This window comes from Lissotriton vulgaris, chromosome 2_1 (genome assembly GCF_964263255.1).
Source record: "Lissotriton vulgaris chromosome 2_1, aLisVul1.2, whole genome shotgun sequence".
NCBI classification, from domain to species: Eukaryota; Metazoa; Chordata; class Amphibia; order Caudata; family Salamandridae; genus Lissotriton; species Lissotriton vulgaris.
Window position 1 is genome coordinate 1872303469 of NC_141687.1, and position 12121 is coordinate 1872315589.

Here is a 12121-nt window from a genome sequence, read left to right on the forward strand (position 1 = left end):
ATTTGATTGGAAATGGCATGATGCATTTCGGAATGATTCCTTCTTCAAATGCCTTTCTGACTAAACACTGCTGCCGGAATCCAGTTATATGTATGTATATGTATATATATATGCTTATATATTCACGGAGGAAACTATTTCTGCATGGGGAGAGAGGAGGCCGTATTCACTGCCTGAAAAGGGTATTACAAGAAGTTCAAGCCCTATATTCATGAAATGAGGTAGCACTTATAAAGCGCGTGGTTATCCAAAGGCATCCCAGCGCTATCATATCACGGTGACTGCGACGGTGTGGGGTCTGTCAGCCAATATTATTGGGACACCACTTGGTGTTTAGAATTTCCCAATTACTTAATGGGCTTCCACGCAGGACTTCATGTACCAGCATGCAGTTGCCTGGAGGGCGAGCGGTAGGTGCTGGACACCTTTAAGGCAAAGGAGGGGCTCAGAGACTACTTCACTGGGAGTGGTCACCTCAACATCTTTACACCTAATGACTCCAGGTGGAAGGACCAATCTGTGAAAACGGCATCGAGGAAAGCCATTCAGGTTGAAACTCATCTGCCAAGCGTTTCATGGACTGCAGAAACCACACCCTGGAAAAGCTGAATAAAGCCACTTGTTTTAACCCCAGAACTGTGTCACGCTCTTTCCTACCATGGAGTGAGCATTTGACTTGATGTTTGACCAGTATTGCGGGCCCTGGCAATCGGCACGTCCTCTCAGTCTGGTACAACGTGTGAAGAGCCAGCAGAAATTGGACGCTGCACGAAAATGCAACGGCCCCCCCCCCCCCCAGGCGACTTATCACCACTGAGGAAACTATTTCTGCACGGGGAGACGGGAAGCAGTATTTAATGCCTGAAAAGGGGATTACAAGAGGTTCAAGCCCTATATTCATATCCCAGTGACTGCAGCGGTGTGAGGTCCGTCAGCCAATATTATTGGGATACCACTTGGTGTTTGGAATTCCCCAGTTACTTAATGGGCTTCCACACAGGACTTCATGTACCAGCATGCAGTTTCCTGAAGGGTGAGCGCGAGGTGCTGTACACCTTTAAGGCGGAGGAGGGGCCCAGAGACTACTTCACTGGGAGTGGTCACCTCAACATCATTACACCTAATGACCCCCAGGGGAAAGGACCAGCCTGTGAAACCACCACTGAGGAAAGCCATTCAGGCTGAAACGGGTCTGCCAAGCGTTTCATGGACTGCAGAAACCACGCACTGGAAAAGCTGAATAAAGTCACTTGTTTTAACCCCAGAGATGTGTTGCGCCCTTCCTACCAGGGAGTGAGCATTGGACTTGAAATATATATATATATATATATATATATATATATATATATATATATATATATCTATATATCAAAGAACACCAAGTTCCGGTTGATAATCAGTCTCGCTCACGGGCGGGTTGGCGTAGGGCTACCGGTCACCCAATCCATCCGAAAGTACATTTCTCCATTGGAAAAAACGTCGCCAACACCCAGAAAGTTGCTGTGCACGGTAAATTTAATAGGCAGGAAAACCTATTAAATTTACCTTGCACAGCAACTTTCTGGGTGTTGGCGACGTTTTTTCCAATGGAGAAATGTACTTTCGGATATATATATATATATATATATATATATATATATATATATATATATATATATATATATATATATATATATATATATATATATATATATATACATATATATACATATTCAAAGTCTTTAGAGAGTAAGAAATACTCACTCAGAATCCAAATCGTTACGCGTATCGACACTCCAAGGTGAATAAACACAAAGTGCTTAAATAAATAATCAACACAAACGAGGCACTTCATTCCTGCCTGTTTCTACAATTTTCGTAGTCGCCATCTTTGAACAGGTAAATTGTACCGATAAACACTGTAACTGCTTAGACATTATGCACATACCCCACTATCACTGGACCATACAACAACATTTGCAGAGGACACAAGCTACCGGCTATAATAGTTTCTGGCTAAGTGCAATAGTGTGAACTAAGTATGACACTGATCCCGACTTTAAGAGGAAAATCAATTCTGTTGCCAGGATACCAATTACAAAAAGTTTCGCTGGCTTAGTGAAAACTTTATTGTGCCTAAGTAGAAAAACACAACAATAGTAAATATCTATTATGTTTATAGAGGGGGCATCAGAACAAGAGTCTGCGTAGCAGTAACTCGTGTATGTGGTCTAGTGCCATATACCCCCCATGTGTCCCATCCGTGTTTATAAAGGACTAGTGCCCCAATGTAACCTGTTCATGGCTTAAAAGCAGGCAAATTTACTAGCATGGTGGCCCAAAATAACAAAGAAAAAAGCCTCCAATTACTACATGATCTGAAATATAACACAGTTTAAAAACTCTATATTCGCTAAAGTGCAAAAGTGTCCATCCCTAAATAAAGAAAGAGTCTCTTATCTCAAAAAAAGTGTGCATTTGTCCTTCCGGTGAAGAAAAGGGTAGGGAACTGGTGTTGTATCAAAATGTGTGAGTGAAGGGTCCATTCCTTTCCTCCTGCAAATAAACAAACAGAAAAGAATTAATATTGAGTTCAAATCAATGCATTAAAAACATAACATCTAATTTACTGTATAGCAGATTATAATCCTTTTTCATCATGGTTTAAGCCCAAAGGTTTACTAGTTTTCATGGAGGTGGGTGGCTATTTCTTCGTCCAGATTGTGCCCCCCAGGGAATCTAGTCTCGAGCTCCATAATCCACTTCGATTCTCTCTTCCTCAATAATAGTTCCCTGTTGCCTCCTCTCTTACCCTTTTCTTTACCATGCATACTGTGCTCCCTACGTAGCGTGGTCTGCATGGGCATTCCAGGACATAGATTGCGTAATTGGTACTACAAGTCAGAAATTGTCCTATGGTGTATTTTCTGCCTGAACCTGGTATTTCTACTTCTCTTGTCTTATGGCTGGACTTGCACACTCTGCAATGGCCACAAGGATAGAATCCCTTAAGGTTATGAACGCTAGATGATGATGATGATGATGATGATGATGATGTGTTAGATGTTTTGGAAATATCTCCCTTCAATAGGATGTCCCTCAGGCTTTTGCCTCTATGGTATGTAACCGAGGGTCTTTCTCCTAGGCTGGGGCCTATGATGGTATCTGCTTTCAATATTTTCCAATTGTCCACTAGCATTTTCCGTACTTTGTTGGATTCCTGATGGAATGTCGTGATAACTCTAGTTGTGGATTCTACCTCTAGTGTTTCTAGTTTGTTCTCAAGGGTAGTTGTTCTTGAGATATCCTTCACTTTATTAGTGGCCTTTTTCAAAACCCAATCTGGATAGCCCCGCTCTCTAAATCTTAGAAGCATTTTGCTTTGTTCTGACTCATATAATTCATCAGTACTGCAGTTCCTTTTCGCCCTCAGTAACTCACCGTACGGTATGCTCCACTTAAGTGTATCCGCATGAGCACTGAGGACGTGAAGGAGACTGTTGCCAGCAGTCTCCTTCCTGCGTAGTTTGGTGGTTAGCTTGCCTTGACAGACCCTGACCTGGGTATCTAGGAATTCAATACTGGTGGAGCTCATGCAAGAGGTTAATTTCACATTGTATGAATTTTTGTTAAGTTTGTCAACAAACTTGCTGGCCTCTTGTTCCGAACCGCTCCATACCATAGAAAGGTCATCAATATAATGAATCCAGACCTTTACCATCATGAAATCTGCTTTAAGACTGTCATCTTCACGGATCTCCTCCTCCCACTTCCCAAGGAAAAGGTTCGCTAGACTAGGAGCAAAGCTTGCACCCATCGCGGTTCCACACACCTGCTTGTAGAGTTCACCATTAAACATGAAGATATTGTTGTTAAGGCATATCTTCATCATCTCTACAAGCATGTGCGTGTGCCCCAAGTATGCCATGTCTCTGGCTTTCATGTAATGGAGGCATGCCTTTACTCCCTGATAATGGTAGATAATAGTATAGAGAGAGCTCACATCCATAGTAATGAGAGTGAGCCCCTCCTTCCATGAGATGTTCTCTATTTTGTTAAGGAAATCTTTCATGTCTTTGATATGTGAGGGTAGTGTAGTGACATATTTTCTCAAGAAGTGATGTTTTCGTTGATACTACTTATGGAGGAAACAGTGGGTCTACCAAGAGGCTTACGAGGGTCCTTATGTACCTTTGGCAGAAGGTAAAGGATCGGTAACTTTGGGTAATCTTTTTTCAAGTAGCAGAACTCCTGCAATGTAATCAGCCCTTCTTCCTGCCAGATTTTTTACTTTTCCCATGTGTTTATTATGCTTTGATTGTATTCCATGTTATTGCTCTTGCAGTAGTAGTTCCCGTCCTCAAGTTGTTTGTGTGCTTCCTCCATGTACAGTTCCCTCCCCAATAAGACAATATTACCTCCCTTGTCTGAGGGTCTAATGATGATACTCTCATCGTCTGCCAGGGAGGTAATAAAGTCTCGTTAGGTTTTAGACAAATTAAAGTCCTTATTGCAATTTTTGTTATGTTTTTGCTCGGTCAGTTCTTTAGTTACTACATCATGAAAGGTGTCTATAGTATCATAGGGCATTATTGGACAGAAAACAGATTTGAGTCTGAACATAGTGCAGGCTGCTCTATCCATGGTGTTCTGTTCTTGCATCTCCCACTCATATTCATCCCCTGTTTGTGCCCTGCCCAGGTAGTGTATGACCCAACGAGACTTTATTAACGACCTGGCAGACCATGAGGGGAGGGGAAGGGGGGGGGTTGGCAGAGCACTTTGCCAGGGCCGGTTTTCGTTCCCAGTCCAGCCCTGGTCCTAGGGCACAAAAGGACCCATGGAGGAGAGTCTGCACTGCCCCTTTACATTTTGTAAATAAGGCCTTGGGAGATGGTAGTCCCTGGGGTTCAAAGAGCCTCAGGAGAGGTGCCTGTGTGCCCCTCCTCCTCTTTTTATAAAATGCCCACAGGGCCTGGCCTACCCGGGGGCCCTTTTCAAAACAAGCGCAGACACCAGGGCTTGTTTTTTTTACCATTTTTGCCAGAGACATGGATCCCAATGCTTTTTTTTGCTTTGGCGGGGTCCCTCTGGGACTCCAGGACTAGAGCTAAGGGGTCATGATATTCCTACCCTTCCCCTTCTCTGTTTTTTAATGAGTCCCAAGATGGCTGCCAACACTTCCTGGTTAAAGTATTGGCAGTCAATCAGATCTCAGGACGAGATTGGGAGGGTTCGCGGAGCGTAAGCGCAACCTTTGCGTGCCCTGGGTATCCAAATTACTATTTTTTTTAATATCCCCAAACTACTGAACGTATTTACACCAATTTTCAAAAAGGTCGCTTTTTTGACCAACAGCTACCTTTCTGCCAAATTTGGTGTAATTCTGTTCAGCGGTTCGGGCTATAGTCGTTTCTAAAATCCCTATGGGACTTTGCATGGGTGAAATGCGTTTTGGGACCCCCTCCTTTTTCTCGGCCCCGGCTTGACGAATCTCGCTGAAACCTTCAACACATCAGCTGAACCAACTGTCGTTTACATTTTGAAAATTTGTGAAGATTTGTCACAGGAAGTAAATGTCGCTGCTATAGATGTACATTGTTGTAATAAGGACAATGACTTTGTATGACTTTGTATTCACCAACTGTGGCAGAATGGCATTTTGGGACATCTATGTCGATAATTATGAGTAATAATAAGTATGCAGACATTGCCCTGCCAATATGGCAGCCGAAATCAACAAAACTTAACTGTATCTCTTCTTTGTTTCCCATCATTAGGAACTCACCAATGAAAAAGGTGCTTGTATTACTTAAAGGAAGAAAATGTCGTGCTTCTACAGATGTACATTTTAAGCACTGAGGAAGGCTGATTGCCGAAACACATTTGCATCTATAAAAGTATATTTAGAAAATCACACTGTGAGTGCCCTTTGAAGCTTTGATATATGTATGTATTATTCAAATGTTTAAAATTTCAAACTTATCTCCCAAAGTGTATAGAGATATGGCAATATTTCTCTAAATGAATAATGCAGGATTGTTTTATGTATTTATACAGTTAGTAACCATCATTAGTAATGTGAAAAAATATATGTATTTATACATGTAGTATTTTGTTTATGTCCATCATTGGAACATGTGACTGCACGATATCACTTTAAAAAGGGCTAAAGCAATCTGTAATGCCATGTGACCAAGGCCGCTGGGACGGCCGAAACGCATATTGACAATCTGTCTAATGGCTGAATGAAAAGAATGCTGAAAAAAGATGGTCCTTGCCTCGTGTTTCGCTGGGGAAGCGTCGCTGCTGCGAGGTATTTGCAGATAATAATCGGCATTGGATTGTTGCCGATATTGGACCCCCTCCTCTAAAAGCAGGCTTCACAGCAAGCAGTCCAACGTCACCAGGTATCTGCCGAGCTCCTTCCTCAAGGAGGAGACTTGGCGGGGACCCCGGGGGCACATTGTGAATCTCATTCAAGGGAAGGAGTGGAGCCATCCGAGTGAGCACCGCCCGGCAGACGGAAACGCCGGAAACAATCTCTCACCCTGAGGCTGCTGCAGATCGGGCGCCGAGAGCAGGATCAGCGCGACTTGTGTCAGAAGAAGAAAGGAGGCAGCACCAAATATGAAGTAGACCAGGACCACGTTGTATCAAAATATATTTTCTTTTATTGGTTCATTTTTAAGACAGCCAACGCGTTTCGCTCCCCAACCATGGGAGCTTCGTCAGGGCAAAGATGTTAGTAGATCTTGAATCGACGAAATGACGTAGATGAGACAGTTTGACCAATACAATAATATGAATGCCGATATCAAAAATTCCGATATCCGGATGTTGCACACACGTCAGGGGCCTTAATGGTAAATGACACGATTTAACCAAGGGGGTAGTATTTCCAAATAATAAAGTAAATTAAGCGTCCAACGTCAGGCACGTGCGCAGACCTTAATAAGCTGCTGCCACAAATGCTCCAAGTTTCCTGTTACTGCAGTGTCCCCATGACGGATTCAGCGCGACTTGTGGGTACCTTCGGTGCCGTAAGGAGAGCAAGCTGCAGATCCCTGTGTGCGTCCAGCCGAGAACGCAGCCCGCGGTACAGAGAAGGAAAAGAAAACATTTGCGGTGTCAAGCGGATTGAGGAGGTACGTGTTTAACCGCCCGAGTCAGTTTGTTGCTGACAGAGACTATCCTGGTAATAGAAGCGGTTTGGTATCACGTTATTCAGCGCTTTCGAAATTTGCAAATTTGCAGTCATTCAGTCAGATAATGTCAGGCGACGTACGGAGGGCCCGGGAGCTCGCTGCACAAGAGATGTTTTCAGATGACATTGAGCAAGAGGTTATTACTGAGAAGGAGGTGGGGGAAGGGGGGCCAGGTGGTACAGCTAACAGTAATGCTAGAGACTTGTTTAAGGAACTAGAAAAACTGAAAAGAAATGAACAGTCCAAATGGTGGGAAGCCCGCTCCCTTAAAAGATATCTGGATGTGGGAAGAGTCCCCAGAGGACTACGCATCATGCTGGCCCCCAGCTATGAGACACCCAACCCCCTAATGATGGAAGAATGGGGTCAGTGCAGCCTAGAATCCTCGCGGAAATTAATGCAAATTTTGGTTACGTTTGCCGAAATTAATGGTGAAGAACTCCAAAAAAAGATAGACACGCTTGAGGAAAAAATAAAAACACTTCTAGGTGATAAGGAAACCCCACAAGCCATCAAAATGAGGGATGAAATGATAATAAGACTATCTAAGGAGGAGGAAAAAATCAAGACTAGGAAAATATACAAATTCAAAAGAGACCGAGACGACTATGCTAATGGTCAAATATTTACCTTTGCACGTCGCTACGATAATTTAAGAGCAGCAACAGCCAGTAAAAGAGGAGCAGCCAGTACAGGAGTAGTCCTACCAGAGACTGAAGATGTATCTGTATACAGCTCTGCCGCAGAAAGTGGCTCTGACAATGAGGGTGCCAGAGGCAAAAGTAATGTTGTTCTAACAATGGGGGAAGAGATGGCGGTCTTAAAAGACAGCAGAAAGGCAACCCTAAGATCGCACTTCCAGGGAAGATTGTCACAACCAAATCCCAACGCAGTAGGGGCAGGAGAAAAGCTGCCAAACAAAGGAGAGACAACCAAGTGGGGACGAGGCCGAGGACAGGGAAGGAACAAGAAACCCCAGGCCTAGTCAGAGACAACATAATGGACTTTCCAAGCAGTGAGAGCTTGGATAGACAACAAACCAGCAAGGAACAACAAGCCAAATCTATAGTAAACCTGAGCACGGTACAACTATCTGCTGCAGAGCAGCAACTTTTAAGCTTAGGTTTAAGCTTCTGCCACAAATCTAATTTCTCTTACATCACAACGAGGGCTGATATTTACAGATACATAAGGAAACTAAAACTAAAAAAACAATTCATGCATAAAACAACCAGCACAGGTACTGCTCCAACTGAATCAACGGTAAGCACCTCTGAACTGGCAGTCAGTGATTTAAACTTGTACCACGATATGTGCCAGCTGGGGAATGATGAAAACATGGGGACACAGGTGATAGTAGTCTCCAGTGGACAGATGAAGCCAATTACCCCATTCAAGCCAAAATCTAAATATATACCAGTGGGGGCACGGGATGGACTCGAAACTTTTAGTGACGCAATTGTGCAACAAGTTAAAAAGATGGCCTTAAACACCAAAACTAATAAACAACAATATACGAACCAGGAGAGAAAACTAAACTTATTATCAACCAAGTTTAAAAATGCTGAAGTCATAGTTCGCAATTCGGACAAAGGCGGAAATATTGTTTTGTGGCCCATCACGGATTATCTTGAGGAGGCACATAGACAATTGGACGATACACAATGTTATACCAAGAGCAACCCTCAGAAATATAGGGCTATGCTGGAGACTCTGTGTAAGAACCTGGTGGCATGGAAGGGCCTTGGTATGTTAAGTGGAGATGAGTTTAAATATATAAAGAAAGATCATCCACTTACTCCATACATATACTTTATACCAAAGGTCCACAAGAGCATCACCAAGCCACCTGGCAGACCAAAAATTGCAGCTTGTGGTGGTCCGCTGGAAAACCTCTCAAGGTACATTGACTATTTTCTGCAGCCACATATGAAATCCTTAAAATCGTATGTACAAGATTCTAGTGACTTTCTGCGAAAATTAGAGGAGGTGATGTGGACACCAGATCTGCTGTTGGTAACATTGGATGTCAGTTCTTTATATACTTGTATAAAGCATAGGGATGGCCTGCGTGCGTGTGAGTACTATCTGAGCCGCAGGCCAATGGAATTGGCCCACCATACCAAAATGCTTTTGGAAATGCTGACATTCTGCCTTAACAATAACTTCTTCATGTTTAATGGACAAATGTACCAACAAGTTCAGGGTGTAGCGATGGGGGCCAGTTTCTCCACAGTTACGCGTGCCTGTTTATGGGGTGGTGGGAGGAACTGGTCCTTAAGCGTAAATTTGAGAAATACTGCACCTCCAATATAACTTGTTGGTTTAGTTTTATTGATGATTTATTTATTGTATGGCATGGTTCAGAGGAGAGTATTTTAAATTTCATACATGACATCAATGAAAATGATCTTAATTTGCATTTTACCTCTAATGTAAGCAGGGAATCGGTGACATTTTTAGATGTACAGGTTTTTATATCTAATAATATTCTTACCAGTACCCTTTTTAGGAAACCGATGGCAGGTAATACTCTTTTACATGCAACGAGTGCCCATCCACAACATCTAATCAAATCAATACCCTACGGTGAGATGCTACGCATCCGCCGTATCTGTAGCAATAACAATGACATGATTGCTAAGCAACAAGAAAGCTTTTTGAGATTTGTGGATAGGGGTTACAGTGCCAAGATACTGAATACTGCTATGAGGAAATATAGGCTTAAAAATAGAGGTGACTTGTTAACTTACAAAGAGAAACCTAAGACACTGCAAGGTAACAATGCCAATGATGTCAGACTAATATTGACATACTCCAAGCAGGAAAAAGAAATCAGGAGTATAGTCAGAAGAAACTGGCATTTTGTCAAAGATGATCCCACAATTGGAGATGCGATGCCCCCAAACCCTTTAATAACTTATCGTAAAGGTTTGAGCATGGGCTCTATCCTCTCAAAAAATAGTGAGGAACATCTTGGAAAAGAACCGTGGCGGCCTACTAGTAAGGGCTTCTACAAATGCCTGGCATGCAAGGCTTGTCAACATGATGTCAATACCAAAAAATACACCACAGTAATTCCCAGAATCACCAGGGAGATAAAACAGCATTTAACTTGCAGAACAGAATATTGTGTGTATATATTGGAATGTGATTGCAAACTCAGATATATTGGTAGCAGCAAACTACAAATCCACAAGCGTATTTTACAGCACCTCTGCGCCATTGTTAACAAAGATCAAAGTTACCCGGTGGCTAGACACTTTGAGGCATGTCACAACAGTAGACCTCAGTGTCTTAAATACTTTGCCATAGAATCAATCCCGTTAACAAAAAGAGGGGGCGACAGAGAGGCATTTATGCGCAGGCTGGAAACCAAATATATTCTTGAGTTTAATTCCAAGTGGCCAGGGGGTCTCAACACCACGGAGGACCTCCACACATATCTATGATCTGCTTGAACAACTGTTGGATTGTAGCCATATGCCAAATAGCACCTTAACCATGGTATAAGAGGAGTTGGATTATGCATTGCACTTTTTGCACATTAAGTATTTATACTTTGATATATTGTGTAATATTTATAAATTAGTGTGATGTATATATATGAGTTGATTGATTTTAGCCGTCTTTTAAATATTGGGGTAGTTTTTATCCTAGTGTTTTTTATGATAGCTGATTTTAGTCATGTCACCGATTCCCTTTTTTATAGATTGGTTTTATGGTGCTGATATTTATGTTTGCTTCATTGGTACTGTATGATCTTTTCTAGTCTTGAATCAAATGATTCTAATTCTTGCTGATAAATGTGAAATCTTCCCCTCCTTATATCAATTCATTCCATCGTAATCTCTATGCACTAGTCACTTTAATCTTATTGCACTAATTGACACGAAGTCACTTTAAGTTGGAGCCACAAAATTTGTGTGGCAAATAGCTTGTGCAATAATGTAGTTAAAGCGGTGAATATATTAATATAAGCTAAACAATACCAAGTGGTATTATACCATCAATCTAATATTTAGTGGCTGGAAAAATGTTCAATACGGAATCATCTCTCTTGCATGGTCCTTTTAGATAAATTTGATTATAATTTTTCTCTTTTTGGATCTTTTTTTCTCTATTATTATGAAATAATAGAGATTATTATTATTATTTGTATTATGATTTAATACACGTTGGTGAGCACCAATTTATGCACTATAGTTATTTAATATTAGATGGACAAGGTTGAAACAATCATATGTGCACTTCTTTGTGTGAGGAATCAGCATTCATGCTGTTATTCAAATGTTTAAAATTTCAAACTTATCTCCCAAAGTGTATAGAGATATGTCAATATTTCTCTAAATGAATAATGCAGGATTGTTTTATGTATTTATACAGTTAGTAACCATCATTAGTAATGTGAAAAAATATATGTATTTATACATGTAGTATTTTCTTTATGTCCATCATTGGAACATGTGACTGCACGATATCACTTTAAAAAGGGCTAAAGCAATCTGTAATGCCATGTGACCAAGGCCCCTGGGACGGCCGAAACGCGTTATGACAATCTGTCTAATGGCTGAATAAAAAGAATGCTGAAAAAAGATGGTCCTTGCCTCGTGTTTCGCTGGGGAAGCGTCGCTGCTGCGAGGTATTTGCAGATATATATATATATATATGAGTCACAAAGGTGGTCCAAGGCTGGGTAATGGGGGCGCACTTACTGGCGGTGTGTAGCTCTGCGGCAGGACCAAACCGCTACACATTACAACACTTTCTCCCGCTTCAAGGAAATAATGAGCCGCACACGCAACATGGTGTTTTCAAAGCATTTATTCGAATAATTCTGGGTAATCCAGACGCGTTTCATTCCATTATGGAACTTCTTCTGAGGGGAGCCCTGGCAAAAAAGAAACTGATTTTGAGTCCCCACAAGTGCAGAT